This window comes from Hyperolius riggenbachi, chromosome 9, assembly GCF_040937935.1.
Source record: "Hyperolius riggenbachi isolate aHypRig1 chromosome 9, aHypRig1.pri, whole genome shotgun sequence".
NCBI classification, from domain to species: domain Eukaryota; kingdom Metazoa; phylum Chordata; class Amphibia; order Anura; family Hyperoliidae; genus Hyperolius; species Hyperolius riggenbachi.
Window position 1 is genome coordinate 70,028,445 of NC_090654.1, and position 21,548 is coordinate 70,049,992.

The following is a 21,548-nucleotide window of genomic DNA, read 5'->3' on the forward strand; positions in this document are numbered from 1 at the left end:
AATAAAGGTATATTTTTCCAAAATGGTGACACAGAGGTATAGTGTTTTATTGCATTTTGTATGCATTTTTAATGAGTTTAAAAAAAAAACTAGTTTAATTATGCATTTCCGCTTCTTGTTGACTTCCTAGTGATTTGCATAAAACGCTTCTAAAATACACATACAAAACACCCTTGCAATTTCTATGTCCAAATCACAAACACATTAAAACACAAGAAAATGCATGCACGAAACAAAAATGCAAACGCACGCAAAACACACTTCAAACGCACATGCAGCAAAATGCAACCTTTCACGCACCGCCTAGTGTGTACCCAGCCAGAGATTTCTGACAACAGCCTGAAGCTCAGACTTGTCACCCATAGACTTTCATTATGTGCAAAAACGCGCACCGATTCTTAGTGTACTCTTAGCCAAAATAATTTCAAATTCAACAATGAACAAAACAAAACTTTATTCTGTATTCTGGCAAATTCCAGTCATGTGCAAATAGTAATACTAATGACAGTTGTAAGATCCAGAGGAGCAAGGGATAGGCGGCGTTCACCACAACACCGTCAGTAGACACTCACCATCCTGATTGACCAGCAGTTCCGGCCAATAGCGCTTTGGAGTAGGGTCTCCCTTGACATCCCGGATTTTCCTTAAAGAGTAAAGAACAACTGAAGTGAGAAGAATATGGTGGCTGCCATATTAATTTCCTTTGACTGGATAATGTACTTATTAAGGGCTCTGCCTCTGACACCTGGGTTTGAATATAATCTCTTCCTGTTTAGCAAGCAGGGCCAGATTAACCAATAGGCACTGTAGACTAGTGCCCAGGGTCGGACTGGGACACCAAGGGCCCACCAAGGAAGTTTCAGCCTGGGGCCCACCCCCCTCTCCTCCTCCTACTCCCTCCCCCCCCCCCCCCCCCCCATTTTGGGCTCACATACACATGTACTTTAGAAATTTTGCATGACTTTATGGTAGGGAATAGATTGTGAGCAATTCTGAGGACAGTCTCCAATAGGGATATGTCTAAATGCGAAACTAAATGGGTGTCACCATGCACTGGAACATCGGCGTGGTCATGATGAGTCATGGGCAGACTTAAAAAAAAAAAATACAAAACACAAAATAAGTAGCGGCGTTATTCACAGAGATTAGGTCCGACCAGATACATTGTATATTCAAGTAGTTACATGCCTCATGATCATTCATCAAGTAGTCAAATGGCAGCAGATACCCCCACAAAATGCAATCAGGTTGACGGCAGATACCCCCACACAATGCAATCAGGTTGGTGGCAGATACCCCCACAAAATGCAATCAGGTTGACGGCAGATACCCCCACACAATGCAATCAGGTTAACGGCAGATACCCCCACAAAATGCAATCAGGTTGACGGCAGATATCCCCACAAAATGCAATCAGTTTGGCTGCAGATACCCCCACAAAATGCAATCAGTTTGGCTGCAGATACCCCCACACAATGCAATCAGGTTGGCTGCAGATACCCCCACACAATGCAATCAGGTTGGCTGCAGATACCCCCACACAATGCAATCAGGTTGGTGGCAGAGATACCCCCACACAATGCAAGTCCCCCCCAGCTTGGAAGGGGGGGCAGAGGGCACAGATCAGCGGGGAAGCCTCCCCCCTCCCTCACCTAGGGCCCCCCCTTCCGCGCAGCCCCCTCCTCGAGAAGTGCAGCCAGCAGCGAGCGGAGTATAGCTTACCAGCTTCAGATGATGCTATCTCCGCTCCGCATGCCGCTGCTGCCCTGCTGGTCTCTGTCTCCTGTAGTGACGCTGTCCAATCACGCTCTAGCAGGAAGTACTGCGAGAACGTGATTGGACAGCGTCACACACTACAGTCAGAGACCAGCAGGGCAGCGGCATGCGGACTCGGAGCGGAGATAGCATCATCTCTGTAGCTATTCTCCGCTCGCTGCTGGCTGCACTTCTGGAGGAGGGGGGTGCGCGGAAGGGGGGGGGGCCCTAGGTGAGGGAGGGGGGGACGCTTCCCCCCCTCCCCGCCGCTCTGTGCCCAATTCCCCCCCTTCCAAGCTGTGCCCCCCTCCAGTGGCGTAGCTAGGGTGTTTGACACCCGGTGCGGATAATTTACCAACACCCCCCCCCCCCCCCCCCCAAAAAAAGCAAAGCGCGCAGCGACAAAAAAAATGGGTGTGGACATGACATCACATGGGTGGGGGGTAATTGTAATGTAACTGTAACAGTAAGGCAGTGGGCTAATATAGGTAGCCAGAATAGTTTCCCTCAGCATAGGTTAGATATGACAAATATGACAACATGACAAATTCAGCAATCTTGAGGCCCCCAACAAGACAAATTCAGCAATCATGAGGCCCCCAACAAGACATTCAGTAACCATGAGGCCCCCAACAAGACAAATTCAGCAGTCATGAGGCACATAAATAAACAGCATTTCACATAAATAGGCAGAATGCCCACTTAATATGGTATACACCTCTCACCTGGCTTCTGAATTCTCCTCTACTGGCTGCTGTGCCAGGCAATACTGTTTTTGGCTGGATTGGGGATGATGTGTGGGCTGAAAGGCCTGGCGGTGATGCTGTGGCCGGCCTGGCGGTGATGCTGGGCTGTACTTGGCTGGTTGAAGTAAATGTTGGCCTGACTGTTGGTGGTGATGCTGTGGCCTTTTTGACAGTGATTCTGGGCTGGTTGGCTGGTGGTGATGCTGGGCTGGCCTGGATAGTTTAGGTAGTGACAGGTGCACCCTAGTTTAGGTAGCACCAGGAGCCTCCCAGCTTAGGTAGTGACAGGACCCCCAAGTTTAGGTAGCGACAGGAGCCCCCCAGTTTAGTTAGTGACAGATACCCCCCAGTTTAGGTAGTGACAGGAGCCCCCAGTGTTTGTAGTGACAGGTGCCCCCCAGTTAAGGTAGTAACAGGTGCCCCCCAGGGTATGTAGTGACAGGAGCCCCCAGTGTTTGTAGTGACAGGTGCCCCCCAGGGTATGTAGTGACAGGAGCCCCCAGTTTAGGTAGTGACAGTGCCCCCCAGTTCAGGTAGTGACAGGTGCCCCCAGTTCAGGTATTGACAGGCGCCCCCCCAGTTCAGTTAGTGACAGGTACCCCCAGTTTAGGTATGACAGGAGCCCCCCAGTATAGATAGACAGGTCTATAGGTGTCCCCAGTTTAAATAGCCAGATCTATAGGTGTCCTCAGTGGCAGCGGAGAGAGAAGAGAAGCGGTGGGGAAGGGAGGACGTTTCCCCCTCCCCCTTCCCTCACCTTGGGGCTCCCCCTCTCTCGCTCCCCCCTTTAGAATTAAGTGATGCGGCAGGCAGCGCCGCTGTGCCTGCCGCTTCTTTTCTCTCTCCGCTGCCACCCCAGGGCGGGCGGGCCAGCCACGTCCGGGTAGCTAGGGGGGGGCAGCAGCTAGCCAGGGGAGTGCGCATGCCCCATTTTGCCCTATGTAGGGACGCCCATGGCATGGTAGGCAGATAGGTAGCCGGGTAGGCAGTTATGTAGCCGGGTGGGAGGGTAGGCAGATAGGTAGCTGGGTGGGCAGTTAGGTAGCCGGGTGGGAGGGTAGGCAGTTAGGTAGCCAGGTGGGCAGATAGGTAGCTGGGTGGGCAGTTAGGTAGCCGGGTGGGCAGTTAGGTAGCCAGGTGGGAGGGTAGGCAGATAGGTAGCTGGGTGGGTAGATAGGTAGCCGGGTGGGCAGATAGGTAGCCGGGTGGGCAGATAGGTAGCCGGGTGGGCAGTTAGGTAGCCGGGTGGGAGGGTAGGCAGAAGGGTAGCCGGGTGGGAGGGTAGGCAGTTAGGTAGCCGGGTGGGCAGTTAGGTAGCCAGGTGGGAGGGTAGGCAGATAGGTAGCTGGGTGGGTAGATAGGTAGCCGGGTGGGTAGATAGGTAGCCGGGTGGGCAGATAGGTAGCCGGGTGGGAGGGTAGGCAGATAGGTAGCTGGGTGGGTAGATAGGTAGCCGGGTGGGCAGTTAGGTAGCCAGGTGGGAGGGTAGGCAGTTAGGTAGCCGGGTGGGTAGATAGGTATCCAGGTGGGCAGATAGGTAGCCGGGTGGGCAGATAGGTAGCCGGGTGGGAGGGTAGGCAGTTAGGTAGCCGGGTGGGCAGTTAGGTAGCCGGGTGGGAGGGTAGGCAGAAGGGTAGCCGGGTGGGAGGGTAGGCAGTTAGGTAGCCGGGTGGGCAGTTAGGTAGCCGGGTGGGAGGGTAGGCAGATAGGTAGCTGGGTGGGTAGATAGGTAGCCGGGTGGGCAGCCAGTTAGGTAGCCGGGTGGGTAGATAGGTAGCCGGGTGGGAGGGTAGGCAGTTAGGTAGCCGGGTGGGCAGTTAGGTAGCCGGGTGGGAGGGTAGGCAGAAGGGTGGGCAGTTAGGTAGCCGGGTGGGTAGCCAGTGGGGGCCCCGACTCCTATGCTCCCCTTCACCTGGGTGTCCCCCCTCCTTACAAGCCGCGGGGAGGGCAGCCCGACTGTTTTTTTTGGGGTTTTTTTTCCCTTAAAAAAAACTATTTTCCCCGTGGGCCCCCTCCTATCCTCCCCCTCCCTCACCTCGGACTCTCGGAGGGCCCCCTCCTGTTACGAGCGGCGGCCGGCGGGTACAGCAAACTTCCGGGGAGGTAAAGCAGAAGATAGAGGTCCAGCTGCCTCCCAGTCGCTGTCTCCTCTATGCCGCTCGCACTAAACCAGGAAGCAGTGCGAGCGGCATAGAGGAGACAGCGTAGCCCGAGAGGCAGCTGGACCTCTATCTTCTGCCTTACCTCTCCGGAAGTTTGCTGTACCCGCCGCTCGTAACAGGAGGGGGGCCCTCCGAGGTGAGGGAGGGGGAGGATAGGAGGGGGCCCCCCCGGGGAAAAGAGTTTTTTTTAAGGGACATAAAAAAAAAAAAAAACCAGTCGGGCTGCCCTCCCCGGCTCTCCCATGCAGCGCACGCCTTCTAGGGGCCCCCAGGTCAGGAGGAGGGGCAGTCGGGTCGGGGCCCACCGATGGAACCGTCGGTGGTTCGGCGGCTCTGTCCGAGCCTGCTAGTGCCTACAGGCTGCCCATGCGTGAAAGGTGGCTCATTGGCCACGCACCAAGTGCTCCCCTTATCTCCCTCCCTCTGGAGAGTGCAAGCGGAGTGTATATGAAGAGACTCAGCGGCACTGGAGTGGGGAGGGGATGCTAATTGAACTGGCTGATGGGAGGGGGAAAGGGGGGGAAATCTGGTTGGAGGACTGCTTAATGGGGCATATCAAGCTGGTCAGGGGATGTGGCTTGAGGATGTGTGGCTATTGTTAAGGGGGCGGGGTTTAGGGCACCAGAGCTTATGTACTTATAGGCTCCTGAGCTGTAAATCCAGCCCTTTCAGTAAGCGTGCACCTATTCAGTGAGGAGACTTTGGGCAAGACTCCCTAACACTGCTGCTGCCTATAGAGCGTGCCCTAGTGGCTGCAGCTCAAGCACTTTGAGTCCACCAGGAGAAAACATTTGTGCAATATAAATTATTTGTCTTTTAAACAATACCAGATGCCTGGCAGCCCTGCTGATTTATTTGGCTGCAGTAGTGTCTGAATAACACCAGAAACAAGCATGCAGCTAATCTTGTCACACCTGACAACAATGTCATAAACACCTGATCTGCTGCATGCTTGTTCAGGGTCTATGGCTAAAAGTATTAAAGGCAGAGGATCAGCAGGATGGCCAGGCAACTGGAATTGTCTAAAAGGAAATAAATATGGCAGCCTCCATATTCCTCTCACTTCAGTTACCCTTTAAAGGGATACTTAAGCCATGGATAAAAAATCAGTTTTACTCACCTGGGGCTTCTACCCGCCCCCTGCAGCTGTCCTGTGCCCTCGCAGCCACTCATGGATCTTCCGGTCCTCCGCCACTACCTAGTTTTGTTCCGCCGACAGGCCTGGCCATGCGTAGCCTTCTTCGCATTCCCGTTCCCAATAGCGTCCTGCGCAGGATACTATTGTGGACAGGAACGCGAAGAAGGAGACGCGCGGCCAGGCCTGCGCAGGCGCAGTAAGCCTGTCAGCGGAAACGAAACTAGCTGGCGGTGGGGGACAGGAGGATACGTGAGGGCACAGGATGGTTGGTAGAAGCCCCAGGTGAGTAAAACTGATTTTTTTTTTTTAATTCATGGCTTAAAGGGACTCAGAACTGTAAAATGAAAAAGATTTTATAATGATTCCTCCAGCCCCATCCGCTTTGATTGCTCCCACGCCGCCATCCTCCGCTGTCCGCAGCTTCAGGAACCGGGTCCCATCACTGACGTCAGTCGCGGCCAGCTACACAGGAGAAGTGCGCTCTTTGCTTATCTCTCCAGCAGCTGCTGGAGAGATACGTAGAGGGCGCACTACTCTTATGCCAGACTGGCTCCAACTGACAGAAGTGCGGGGACCCAGTTCCCGAAGCTGAGGGCAGCGGAGGATGGCGGTGTGGGAGCGATCGGAGCAGAGGAAGCCCCAGGTATGTATAAAATCTTTTTAATTTTACAGCTCTGGTACACTTTAACCCCCTTGGCGGTATGAAAAATACCGCCAGGGGGCAGCGCAGCAGTTTTTTTAAAATTATTCGCTACATGATAGCCGCTGCTCAGCGGCATCCCCCCAGCCCCGCCGATCGCCTCCGGCGATAGGCGATCAGGAAATCCCGTTCAAAGAACGGGATTTCCTGGAGGGCTTCCCCCGTCGCCATGGCGACGGGGCGGAATGACGTCAGCGACGTCGGGTTGTCATTGGGAGACCCGATCCACCCTTCGGCGCTGCCTGGCACTGATTGGCCAGGCAGCGCTCGGGGTCTGGGGGGGGGGGCGCGCGCCGCACCGGATAGCGGCGATCGGGCGCGCGGCGGCGGCGATCGGGGTGCTGGCGCAGCTAGCAAAGTGCTAGCTGCGTCCAGCAAAAAAAAAATTAAGTAAATCGGCCCAGCAGGGCCTGAGCGGCACCCTCCGGCGGCTTACCCCGTGTCACACACGGGGTTACCGCTAAGGAGGTTAAAGGACCACTGTAGGGGAGAAAGAGTTGAACTTACCCAGGGGCTTCTAATGGCCCCATGCAGACTTTAAAGTCGGAAAACCACTGCGCCTGCGCAGCCACGCCCTTGCTCCCGCTGACGTCACCAGGAATGTATTGTGCAGGTCCAGTACGGTCTGTGCCTGCGCAGTACACTCTTGGTGATATTAGTGGGAGCGAGGACACGGCCACGCAGGCGCAGTGGTTTTCCAACTTTAAAGTCGGAAATTCCAGAAGTGAACTGTAGGCGGGGACCGGAGCACCGGTGAGTGGCTGCGCGGGCACAGGACGTCTGCGGGGGACCACTAGAAGCCCCGGGTAAGTTCAACTCTTTTGCCCCTACAGTAGTCCTTTAAGTATCCCTTTAAGGTAAAAGTGACAGAGTCTGTCTTAATATAGCATACCTACCTGATCCAGTGTCATTAACGCACCTCCTTGGCAGTGCAGTCGCAACCATGTTTCTGAAAACTGATGAAGCTCTTTGGAAACCTCCGCCTGCATTACCACGGGCCTTTCCCAGCTAGGTGGCCACCAATTAGGCAGCGGCTGTCGCGCTGGGGGGCGGATGGGGGGGGGGGACTTGGAAAGACAGATGGCGGCCAGTGGCCAGAGCCTCGGCAGTGATTTTGAAAAAAAAATGCCAGGGCCGCATCTTGGAGTGGGGTGTAGCGATCACCTTCCTGGAGAGATGACACCAGAACAGGTAAGTATTTTTTACCTGAAGAACTTCTGAAACCTTCACTGAGACTGGTCAATTACCTCAAATGAAAAGGCCTCTCATAGTGTAACATGGTAATTATAAACAGCTATTGCACTTATGACAATTATGACATAAGCTTGGAGTCACTTATGACCATATTTTCTGCAGTGAGAACTGTGTATGAGAGGCTCACAGGCAGCCCCTGGCAGCCAACCTGCTAACTCCTGGAAACCGCTTATTTGAACTTGACCTAAATCCACCTGTGATATGTGTAATTTTCAATGGAAAGAAAGTAAACAAAGAGCATTGAACCAGGTGAGGGAATGTTTACTTTTTCTGCAGATTTCATCAGTTTTTGTTTGTGTACTACTGTCACATCACAGCCTCCCATCTCCAGCACTGAGGCAGGGAGCACGCCAGTCAGAATTGCAGGCGTTTTGCCTGGTACGGGAAAACATGCACCACCACACTCATAATACAAGTCAATGTGCATACGTATTAGTACGCCACCGGTGAGCCCAGGCCTGGTCCACCCATGATGCCAAGTGAAGCATCTTCCTTAGACGGCAGAAGTCTGGGGACAGCACCAGGAAGACACAGGAAGTGAAGAAAGTGCCTGACCAAGCTATACTGGGGCAACTGTACCTGGCTAACCTATTCTGGGGGAAACTGTAACTAGCTACCTGCCTATACTGAGGATGTTTTTTGGGGGTTCACCGCAGCTATAACGTGCGGTACAAATCATCAGTGTTGTACTATTACTTTTGCCTCAGGCGGCAAAAAGTCTAGAACCGCCCCTGGGTGAGCTAAATGAAGGCTCACCCTGCTGCTGCTGAAATCCCCGGTGGTGTTGGATATTATTCCCCCTCTGAGCCGTAGCAACTCGGCGGAGAGAGTAATGCGGAGTCTAGTTACCCTTACGCTCCCGGCGCAGTATAACATTACTGCTACGGCAGCGCCTAGTTTTGTCGCTGAGCCAGTGGCTTAGCTAAGGAGCTTTGAGCCCAAGTGCAAGTTTTACATGCGCCCCCCCTCCCCCAAGCACTCTATACATAACAATTGACTTAGCACACCAAAACTTGCCAAGGACAACCACAGTGTCAGAGGTGCAAGAAGGGGATGGGGAACAGTTAGTTGATTACTACTATTCAAAGCATCTATAGAAGTGATTATTACCAGCACAGTGACAGGACCAATAAAGAGCTAATACTGCGGTTAAGGGAGGGTCCCTGTGGCCCAAGGGCCCTGGTGCAGTCGCAACCTCTGTACCCCCTATTGCTACGCCACTGCGCTGAAGGCCATACGCCCAAACCACCTGCTTTGGTCAATAAGCCTTTCGGGAATTGGAGATTTTTTGCATTCATCCACATTGCATTTTCACGGTTAAAAAACTATATTCAGACAACCTTCTGCTTTTTTCAGCATATTGCACAGGTTTATAACTCTATTGTATTTAGACACAAAATAAAAAACAGAAAACACAATTGCAATAGCAGAGCACCAGAAAAATGAAAAACAAAAACAAAAAAAACAATCTTGATATAGCAGGGACAAGTGTGCACTCTGCTGTGTAATATCACCTCGTCCTTCTGGAGGCAGAGTCAGCTGATTGCCTAAAAAAGGCATCTCAATCTCAGTGTACTGATAACGGCGGTAAATTCCGCACACGCACCATCATTGGCAGACTTGTTCATGTCTGGACCATGAGATGCTCCAGGCAGCAAATGCAAATGAAAATTCCGAGATTCTGCGTTAAATTTCATCTCCGCAAAAAAATCAGATGTCACCACAGGGAATCTTTGGCAGGAGGTTACTAGTGTTGGGCGAACAGTGTTCGCCACTGTTCGGGTTCTGCAGAACATCACCCTGTTCGGGTGATGTTCGCGTTCGGCCGAACACCTGGTGGTGTTCGGCCAAACTGTTCGGGTTCGCCCGAACGGCTCATTGCCTGGCCGAACAGGGCCCCTGTTCGGCACGAACAGGGCCCTGTTCGCCCGAATACTGGCCCCCTATGGGGTCGCAGGCATAAGGGGGGAGCATGCCCCGATCGCGGGGGGGGTCGGAAATTCCCCCCACCCCCTCCGCTAGCGCTCCCCCCTCTGCCCGCTTCCCCATTCAAAAGTTAGGAAGTGAAACTGTACCTGTGCGGCCGGTAGTGGGTGACTGGCAGTGGGCGGCACTATGGAGAGACTGAGGAGGAGGAGGAGTCCGGAGAGTGACGCGTTGAGGGAGGCCGGGCAGTGGGCGGATCAGCAGTAGTACGGTACTACTGCTGATCCGCCCACTGCCCGGCCTCCCTCAACGCGTCACTCTCCGGACTCCTCCTCCTCCTCAGTCTCTCCATAGTGCCGCCCACTGCCAGTCACCCACTACCGGCCGCACAGGTACAGTTTCACTTCCTAACTTTTGAATGGGGAAGCGGGCAGAGGGGGGAGCGCTAGCGGAGGGGGTGGGGGGAATTTCCGACCCCCCCCGCGATCGGGGCATGCTCCCCCCTTATGCCTGCGACCCCATAGGGCCCCCAAAAGCGGGATGTTCGGGGAGTTCGGGGTTCGGCCCGAACATGCCGAACATTGCGGCCATGTTCGGCGAACTTTCCCGAACCCGAACATCCAGGTGTTCGCCCAACACTAGAGGTTACAGCCCATCTCTCCTAGCATAAATCTAAACATAACATCTTAGCGAAAGAAACAGCATGCCCAAATGATCACTTTATGGAGTGAAACGGGGCTTCTGAAGTAAAAACAAACTGCTTTACAAATATAAATTCATGCTTAAAGTGAACCAGAGATGAAGCACCCTCATGTATTTTTTTTTTTTTTCCATCAATATCTTTTTATTGAAAATTTTTAACATAACATGGTTACATATAGCGGTACAAGGCATAAATTGCATCTATGGTGTTTACATAACAGTGCAGTATTTTCACCTAGGTAAGTCATGGAAGGTATTTAACCTTTAAACTTATCTAATCCGGCGTTTACATAACCCGTAGGGTATCCGGACAGGTAGTTAAGGGCCGGTTCACACGGACGCTTGGCGGCGTCTACCGTCAAGCGTTCGGGACCCATCGGCTAAACTCTCCCATTCAAGTGAATAGGAGCGTTTAGCATTGCGCGGTTACCGTCGATTGCATAAACGCGGCGTTCTGATCCCGATTTAACGCATCGTTTCGGCCGTCCCTAGAAGCCGCATGCAACGTCCAGGGACGGCTAGCCGGCGCGGCTATATGTCCCCCTGCGGGGACGAGAAACGCCGATCGCGACGATCTCTGTACCGCCGCCACCGAACGGGACGTCGCAGGACGACGCGACTTCCTGGCCACCCCAACGCCGCCTGCCGTCCGTGTGAACCGGCCCTTAAGCTTTCCCTCTTTGATAGGTTCAGGTGGCCAGGAGGGCCCCTAGCAGAGTATAGCCAGTTATCTTATCATATAAGGTTTACCTAATACAAAGCAGTGTCTGATTTACCATTCACAGTGTGGATTAGATGTTTAAAGTAACCGCTCTGGATTAGACTGTATTCTAACAGTATAACATCAACATGTATCAACATTTAATTACCTCTTTTACTTGTCTAATATCTTTAACCTTCTAGTTAGCGCCTATGATGATTCGGGGGGTATCTACTTATGGATTTATATGATGGGCTTGGTCCTTACATCTGGGTAGGCCTGACCTCAGAGTATGGGGTATAGAATGTATGGTTCCCACATTTGTGGTACTGTAAAGTTGCATCCTCTAATTCCTAGTCTGGATCTAATCCTCTGTTCCATAAGTATGTTTAATCTGGTAGTGGATAGTAGTTGCGTAGAGCAGAATTCGTCAGGGGATTTCCACTTTATTAGAATCATATGTAGGGCCACTAATATAATATGGGCGATTAGATGGTGGCAGGAGTTAGGTAAATCTGAAATTCCCACAAACACCAATGCTAATTTAGGTTGTAGTTTGAAATTATGTAGGAAGGCTTTTTGAATATAAAATTCAACCTTGTTCCATAGTTTAGCCACTATTGGGCATTCCCAGAGCATGTGTAAGTAGGTTCCTATTTCTTTGTTGCATTTCCAGCAAGTAGGGGGTGTGCTTGGTAAAAATGATGCTATTTGTCTTGGAGTTCTGTGCCATCTGAAAAGGATCTTTCTGGAAATCTCCCAGTGGGTGTTGCATTTAGAAGCTTTGGCAATTGTCTTATACGCTAGTTTCAAATGTTCTACCGTGATGTTGCACTTGAGGTCTGACGACCAAGTTAAGGCATATTTGTTTATCGGGGAGACATCATTTAGATGGATGGAGTTATACCATAATGATATGCCGCCAGTGTATGACCCTCTATAGTTGAGCATTGTTAGGATCGAGGCGGGTAGCGAAGGGATTGAGATTGTTTTTGCTTTAAATAGATGGAAGATTCTATGATATGAGAATAGCTGTGTTTGTGAAATGTAGTATTGACTTGTTAATGTGGCAAAGGTTTTAATTTGGGTATCTTCCATAATATCTTGTAGTTGGTGGATTCCAGCACTTTCCCATACTCTGAGGTCAATATCTGGTATAAAATGTGCGAGGACTGAGAAAGGGGTTGGGATGTAGGATTCATCTGTTTTGGGAGGCGGATGTTTCAGGAAGTATTCCCACGCTTTAAGGGAGGTTTGTCACCCTCATGTATTTTAACATATATATCAGTGGGAACATTAGAGAAAACACCTACCCTGCTCTCCATTTCATTCCTCACTGCTAAAAGTGTCTGATAAGAATCCCCAACTGAGCATTCAGTCTGGATTTGCCACGAATGATTAGAGCTGAGTCATTATAGCAGAGCCACAAGGGGGGCAAGCTTGGGCTTGAAAAGACACCAGAGAAGACAGACTCAGCTATAATCATTCCGTAGCAAAGCCAGACTGAATGCTCAGTCGGGGATTCTTATCAGAGGTGATAACAGTCAGATTAAACAGAGAAGAATGAAACAAAGAGCAGATTAGGTGTTTACAGTCATGTTCCCACTGATTTGTAAGGTAAAATACATGAGGGTGCTTTGTCTCTGGTTCTCTTTAAAGGATACCTCAAGTGAGAAAGAAACGGAGGCTGCCATATTTGTTATTTGCTTGCCTGGCTGTCCTACTGATCCTCTGTCTCTAATAGCCATAGACCCTGAACAAATATATGCATCTGATCAGGTGTTTGGGCCAGTGCACACTAAAAAGCGCTAGTGTAATCGCAAACGCTCAGCGCTTTTTGAAGTAATTTTTCTAGGCAATTCTAGACTTGTGCCCAGCAATTCTCTAATCATACCTAGCAGAAATGCTGCAGGACCCGCGTTTGTGTTTGGGAGAAAATCACATCGCTCTGGTGTGATCCATCCCATTCAAATACATTAGCCAATCGCTATTCAAAGCGCTGGCATTTTTAAGAGCTCTCAGAAAAGCTCTTGGTGTGCACCAGGCCTATCTGACTGGTTTTGCCATATTTCATGTTGAGTGATTCAGACACAACTCATGCCAGAAAGACCAGCAGGATGCCAGGAAACTGGTATTGTTTGATTTTACCGCGATTATTGCGGTAAAAATCACTGGACACTTCTACGATTTCAGAACGATCGCAGTCAGCACTTTAATAGCATTGTACAGCGATTGCTCCAGAATCACTCCAAAAATGCTGCAGGTAACATGTTTGAGATTGACGCTAATCGCAAAACGCCCGCGATCAACGCCAATTGCAGCAGGGAGAACACTGACATAGGGTAACTTTAGCACTAGCGCTTTAGTGCTAGCGATTTAGCGATTAGCGGGAATCACCAGCTAATCACTTAAGTGTGAATGGGCCCTTTAAGGTAATAGATAAGGCAGCTGCAGCCGGCCCTCAGCTTGGTGGTCGCCTATGAGGCGACAGTTGCCACGCTGGGGGGTGGGCTGCAGATACACCGTGACCACAGAGCTCTGGACTTTTTGGCAGGCTTTTGGCAATTACCAACGGACAGTTGATTTATATTGCTGTTCATTTGCTGGACCTACATTAAGGCCTCGTTCACACTTAACACAAATCGTGTTGCGATCGCGATCTTGTGTTACTTTTTTCAGCGTTTTGCAATTCTCATTCTATTGAAAGAGAATTATGGTGCAATCGCCAGGAAAACGCTGCATGCAGCTCATTTGTGGACGTCAATAATCGCAAATGCGCTGCTATTGCACAGTGAGAATAATCCCATAGGATTATTCGTGCAGCAGCACTTTGCTGATATTATTATAATCCATATAACAATATGAGTGTTAATTCAAATTAAAATTAGGACCACTTGATCCATTTTCCATCTTCAATCATTTTTCAATTAAGACATTGATTCTGGAGGGGTGTTGGCCCTGAGTGCAGTTCGGGCCAACACCACCATTTAACATCTTCACTGCATTTATGATCATAATTGAATGCTGTGAAACAATAAAAGTGGGTGGGTGGGTGGGGGGAGAGCGTGTGACATCATACACCTGCACACCTGGTGCCATACGGGGGAGACAGTGGAGGAGCATAGCTCACAACTTTCCCTCTTTTGGAGGGACAGTCTCTCTTTGGGGACCCAATCCCTCTGTCCCTCTTTCTTCCTCATGTGTCCCTCTTTCAGGACTGATGTACAGATCTGTGTAGATATATGTATTTCTCTACTGAAAAAATGTGTTTAACCACTTCCGGATTCTCGGTACGTATATACACGCCCCTGAATCCAGAAGTGTATACCATGGAAACGGCCGCTCGTATGAGCGGCCGTTCCATGTCAGCTCACGGAGGGTGTCTCCGTGAACACCCTGCGAGCCGATCGGCGGCTCGCAGGGTAAATGTAAACACACGGGGAAGATCTTCCCCGGTGTTTACATGTATACGGCGCTGCTGCGCAGCAGCGCCGTAGAGGAGATCGGCGATCCCCGGCCTCTGATTGGCCGGGGATCACCGGCATCTGATAGGCTAAAGCCTATCCTATCCGGCGCAGGACGGAACTCCGTCCTGCGCCGCTCACAGGGGGAGGGAGAGGGAGGGAAGGGGAAGGAGGCCAGGAAGCGCTGCGGAGGGGGGCTTTGAAGAGCCCCCCCCCCGCAAGCGCAAGCAGCCGGCGGCGATCAGACCCCCCCAGCAGGACATCCCCCTAGTGGGGAAAAAAGGGGGGAAGTCTGATCGCCCTGGCTGCTAGCTGATCTGTGCTGTGGGCTGGAGAGCCCACGCTGCACAGATCAGCATAAAATGTCATGGTGTGGAAGTGGTTAATTGACTCTAAACTTTATTCCCATCCTTTAAATTGATATGTTTCTTATTTTCAAGTGTTAATGTGAAGGAAAATGAACCAGGATAGAAAGTACCAGTGTGGTTTGAATTATAAAATAACATATTTTTCTTATGAAATCTTTATGCTATGTGTGACCAGGGATGTGTCGGGGGTGTGATTAGGGGTGTGGCATGGGCATGGCTTAAATGTGTCCCTCTTTCTTATCGCAAAATGTTGGAAGGTATGGAGGAGGTCGGAGGTCATGCCAGAGGGACAGGTGAGTAGAGATGATCAATGAGATGCAAATATTTCTGAGTTCATGTAAATTTGTGTGAAAGTTTATGCAGCTTGAAAATGGACCAATCAATTTAAACTGTGGCGGGAATTGATTGGTCCATTTTCAAGTTGCATAAATTTGCATACAAATTTATATAATACAGAATGAACTCAAAAATATTTGCATCTCATTGTTCATCCCTACAGGTTAGAATTTACACTGCAAAGGTACCGGGGGGGGGGGCATTTTACACTTGGGGGGGAACAGCGGCCAGGGGTCCATCACATATAGCGGTTGGACAAAATAATGGAAACACCTTGAAAATCAACAAAATATATTTTAATATGGTGTAGGTCCACCTTTTGCGGCAATTACAGCCTCAATTCTCCGAGGTATTGATTCATACAAATTGTAAATTGTTTCCAAAGGAGAAGATGGCAGTGGAAATCGACTTCTTACTTGAATCTCTAAAAACAACCATAAATGCTCAATAATGTTGAGGTCTGGGGATTGTGGTGGCCAGATGAGATGCTCAACTTCATTAGAATGTTCCTCGTGCCATTTTTTAACAATTCTAGCTGTACGGGTTGGGACCATAGGATGAACTTGGTCGCCCAAAATTCCTAAATAGTCTCGGCTGTTAATTCTTCCATGAAGGGAAATCATTGGCCCGGCGGATTTCCAAGAAATAGCACCCAAGATCATCACAGAACCCCCGCCATGTTTTACGGTTGAGAGAAGGCAGACCTGATGAAATGCTTCTTTCGGCTGTCTCCAAACGTACACTCGGCCGGAAATAAAGTAAACGATGATTCGTCAGAGAAAATCACATTTTTTCACTGCTTGAGGGACTAATTCTGTTGGTTTCTACACCACTCTAAACACTTTGAAACATTTGTCTTTGAGAGCAGAGGTTTTCTAATTGCATTTCTTCCGTGGAATCCAGATTTGTGCAGCTCCAGACGAACAGTTTTTGTGGAAGCTGGGTTCTGTAGGTGTTCATTCAGCTCTGCGGTGATTTTAGGAGCCGTGGTCTTGCAAGCTTTTCTAACAATTCGATTTAGAGTCCGACGGTCTCTCTCAGAAAACTTTGACTTTCAGCCACAACTGTGCTTTGCTGAGGACGTTTTTCCTTCTCTTTCAAAGGCAATCATTACTTGTGAGAGAGTACCTCTTGAAATGCCAAGCACTCAGGCAGTTTCTGTTACAGTAGTGCCTGCCATACGAGTACCAACCATTTGGCCTCTTTGATAGTCTGAGAGATCTGCCATTTTTATTAATTATAACCAACTTTGGTGTAAATATCTGTACAAAACAATTATTTTTTGTACAGGTTAACCACTTGAGGACTCAGCCTTTACCCCCCCTTAAGGACCAGCGTGTTTTTTTATGATCTGTGCTGGGTGGGCTCTGCAGCCCCCAGCACAGATCAAATAGCAGGCAGAGCGACCAGATCGCCCCCCCTTTTTTCCCCACTAGGGGGATGATGTGCTGGGGGGGTCTGATCGCTCCTGCCTGCGTGTGGCTGGCGGGGGGGGGGCACCTCAAAGCCCCCTCCACCGCAGGATTCCCCCTCTCCCTCTCCTCCCTCCCTGCCCCGGAGATCGGAGGCTGCACAGGAACGAATCTGTCCTGTGCAGCCTCTAACAGGCTCCTACCTGTCATGTGACAGCGATCCCCGACCGCTGATTGGCCGGGGATCGCTGATCTAGTACAACGCTGCTGCTATAGCAGCGTTGTAAAAATGTAAACAAAGCGGATTATTTCCGCTTCTGTTTACATTTAGCCTGCGAGCCGTGATCGGCGGCCCGCAGGCTATTCACGGAGCCCCCCGCCATGAATTGACAGGAAGCAGCCGCTCGCACGAGCGGCTGTTTCCTGATTAATTAGCCTGCAGCCGGCAGCGCAGATGTGCGTCGCTGGTCCTGCAGCTACCACTTTGCCGACGCGCGTTATGAGTGCGCGGTCGGCAAGTGGTTAAACATATCAAATAACAAAAATAATAAACAAAAACAAATTTGACATATGTAAAGTTTTGATTGCTTAAAGGCAAGATCCGCGGTCCTGCATAAAAAAATAAAAATACATATCCACTTACCTGGGGCTTCCTCCAGCCCGTGGCAGGCAGGACTGTGAACCTTCCCTTTAAAACATGTTCTAAGATTATGATGCCAAAATGTTAGGCGTTTCCTTGATTTTGTCCAACCCCTGTACATCGATCGTTGCTATATATCAATCGTTACCGCTGTGTACGTGATTTACCACAGCAGAACAAAATTTTCCAGCATGCTAAATCGATACATTCTACCGATTTCAGACCAAAATCGATAAAATCAATTGGGCATGTTCATTGCGTTTGACTCGTGTCTCCTTCCCGTGGTGGGCTTTTTTCCCGCGTTTTTTTAAAGTGATTTGCGGCGATTTTCTACGCTCATTATTGTGGGTGTTTTTGTAAACGCTTTTGCAGAGCGCTTCCGTCTTTTGATCCGCTTGCCAAAGTGATTTTGTGAGCGTTTTGGCTATACCTTCCATTGAGGCAAATCGCCTCAAAAATGGCCCAAGCACCGCTTTTCTAAGTGGATCGCAAACGAACTGCTCAGATATGGACTCTCTCATAGCGTTTTTGTAAATCGCCTGCACTTAAATTTTTACAAAAACGCCTATAATATGAACAAGGCCTCAGGGCCCTTTCACACGGGTAGTTAAACTGTGTGCTCCCCAAGCAGTTGCCAAGCAGCAGCGAGCAGTTAGCTGGCAGCAGTGAGCATTTACCAGGCAGCAGCAAGCAGTTGTTAGGGCTCGTTCACACTTGAGCGGGAATTGCGCGATTCTCGCTCACCCCTAGCCCAAGTAATCCTATGGCAGTGTTCTCACTGCCGCGATCGCAGCGTTTTGCTGTTAGCGTTAACCACAAACGTGTTACATGCAGCGGTTTGCCGGCAATTCAGGAGCGATCGTGATTACCATGTATAGAACTACTAATCGCGATCGCTCCCAAAACGCTACTTCATCCAGTGATTTTTTTCGCGTTTAACGTGGAAAAATCACTCCTGCAAAACGCTAGCGGTAATCGCTAGCGTTTTGTGATTCTAGGTGTGAACGGTGCCAAAGAGTTCGACAGGCTTTCCACTGCCTATCAACTGCTCCTGTGAAAGGACCCTAAAACTATTGAGATTCCCTGATTTTGGATGAGAGAACATACTGATCACTCACCTGATATTAGATTAGTTACTTGTGGCACAGTGTACAGCTGCAGGACAGAACACTTTTGTGAAAAGATAAATAGCTTTAGAAGCTTTGTAGTGGATGGTAGTTAAACAGTAGTAAAGTCATCATCTGTCTAGTGTAAGCACACAGTAGGAGGGAGCAGATTCTGGCTGATCTCTGGAATCAGGTCTGCCCTACATTCAAACATAAGGCCACAGACTGGTGTGTGGAGATTATCTGATGGAGTCATGCACCTCTCTGGGCCTGTAACATTCCACACAGGCATCCAATTGGGTGAAATATTGCTGCAGCTACACAGGACATCTTGTACTTGTCCCATCGCTGATATCATCGGTGGAGACGTGACAAGGCAACAGAACACATGTGTGGCGCTACTCCGGGCTGATGTAAGAGTGATCCGGCCTCATCTCTGAGCTGTACATCCACCATTCCTACCTCCTATCCGTAGAGTCAGGGCTGCTGGCCTTATAACTTCAAAGGAAATACAATCTCTGACAAAAAAAAAAAAGCTACACAACAACACTCTGCCAGGTGTGGCGAATAAAAAAGGATTATCTTATTGCAAAACAAGGGGTGGGATATTAGGCAGCAGCAAGTGAATTGTCCTTTCCAGTTAATAATGTGTTGGATGCTGTAAAAATGGGCAAGCAGCATTAGGGTCTGGGCCGTAATAAAAGGATGCATGGAAATGTGGGTGCCCAGGAAAGCCGATAGTAGAATATTGGTAAATTTACTGATATTCTACAATTAAAATTGTAAATAAGTGTATTAAAAGAAGTGTATTAAATACCAATATTTTCCTATAACTAAACCTGACCCTACTCTCACACAGAACCCACTCATGTCTAACCCTAACGGTCTCCCCCTCCCTCACACACACACACACACACACACACACACACACACACACACACACACACACAGACTTTCTCCCTGATGCACAAATACCCTACCTGACGCCTAACCCGAACCAACCCACAAGGACACCATACTTGACGCCTAAACCTAACACCCCCCCCCCCCCCCCCCCGCACAGACATCCTACCTGACGCCTAATACTTACCACTCCCCCACAAACACCCTTCCTCACTTTGAACCCTAACCCACGAAGACACCATACTTGATGCCTCACCCTAACCCCCCCCCCCCTCGCATAAGCATCCTACCTGTCGCCTAGCTACACACCCCGCCCCGCACAAACATTTTACCTGACGCCTAACCACCCCCTGCCACAGACACCCTACCTGATGCCCAACCCTAACCCCCCCCCCCCCACACACACACACACAGACACCCTACTTGACGCATAACCCTAGCCACCCCCCCCCCGCACAAACATCCGGTGCCTAACCCTTAACACCCCTTCCTGCACAGACATCCTACCTGATGCCTAACCAACCCAAGCCTCCCCCCCTCCCCGCACAAACATCCTGCCTGACGCCTAACCACCCCCTGCCACCGACACCCTACCTGACGCTTAACTACTTCCCCTGCACACCTAACCCTCCCCGCTGCCTTAGGCTCCCATTGAAATTGCAACATTCAGCAATACTTTGGGTACCCGCGGCAGGGTACCCGCGGCACCCATAAACATTTTGTGACTTAGAGATTGACTGCCATAGCAGCTCATCGTAAGTGCTGCTAAATCGTGGGGATAAACGTACAAGAAAGTCGCAATTGCATCTCAGCGCTGCAATTGCGCTTTTTAGTGGGAAAGGGCCCTTGGAGCTAAAATCCACTAAGGTGGCCTATGGCTCTGTAGCTATGGCACTGGCAGGCAGGGAAAAGATTCAACTGATTTTTTGATTAGATTTCTGCCGAAATCCCATGGAGTTCAAGGGGTGCATCAACTTGATCAGGGCCAATTTAAGCAACATGGGCCCCTGAGGTAAAGGTAACTAGCAACTTCCCCAGCAAAGTCAGCCCCTGGAGCCCCCGAGCCAGCTGCTGCCCTCGGGGTGATATTCCACCAACTGCTTCCCAGGGGGCCGTGCATAATGTGTAGTTGCACTGTAACTCACCTGTCCCGGCGGCTGCTCTGTCTTCAGCCCCGCTGTCTGCCTCTTCTCCATGCGGCACATGTTATGTGTAAATAACCTGCGCTGGGTCATAGAGTAGAGGCAGGCAGTGGGATGCAGACAAAGCACAGATGGAGCAGCTGCTGGGACAGGTGAGTTACAGTGCAGCTACACATCATGCAGGGTCTCTGGGGACTCAGGGAGCAGTCGTGGGGAGGCCACCTGGGAGGTCCGGCCATGCAAGAGAGCTTGGAACCACTCAGGGACCTTCAGGCAATTGCCCCCTTTGCCTCAATGGCAGCATCAGCCCTGCTAAAGATGCATGCACATATACCTGATCATTAGGATGACAGTTCTACACAATGCAGTGGCTTCCGGTGGGCAGTGGGCTCGCCTCTCACTGTTGTTTAAATATCCAGTGCATGGAATCAACATATACTAGATTATCGATCAAGATGGTTCCCAACAACCCCCTCACCCAGGTTCCTACCAGTGTGCATACCGTGCTCTTGTCTGGAGTAACTGTTTGCAGCATCAGCCTACTTTCTACCTGTGCAAATGGACACATTTTATGACAGTTCTGCCACGGCCTTGTCAGGTGGAGACTCCACAAGTCATCACCCCACAGTGTACAATGAGCAGGATATGACAAGGCACAGAAGTATCTGAAGGAAGAATGGATGTCAGTGTATAAGTCATGTAGGTGGAGAATATTCAGTATACACCACACTGCAAACATCAGAGTTTAAAGCACACAGCAGAAAGAGACTTCATTCTGCAGCCCATTCAGGGAACGGCTGACTCTTTCCATGTTCATCAGTCATTGGCAGATTCCTGGAAACACACACACAGCAACCAGAGGGACTCTGTCACCCTGACTTCCAGGAACTGACAATAGTGAACATGATCCCCTGACAGCAAACAGAAGAAGAGAGGAGAGGATGGAGAGAGGCTGCGGGGAGGTGAGAAGGGGGGAAAGAGGAGAGAAGGATACATTCGGAGAGAGTAGGGGTAGATAAAGGGAGGGATGGATACTTGGATAGAGGAATGAATAGCAAGAGAAGAGGAACTGACAGGAAGAGAAGGAGAGAGAG

General features: G+C 50.1%; 1 protein-coding gene across 1 annotated transcript in view; it reads right to left on the reverse strand.

Moving 5' to 3' along the window:
- Positions 1-623: 623 nt before the first annotated feature.
- HEMK1 (HemK methyltransferase family member 1) overlaps positions 624-21,548 on the reverse strand; it is a 114,058-nt gene continuing 93,133 nt past the window's right edge. Inside the window, exon 12 of the transcript XR_011023942.1 lies at positions 624-643. The gene's annotated coding sequence lies outside the window, so the exon portion shown is untranslated. The remainder of the gene's footprint in view (positions 644-21,548) is intronic.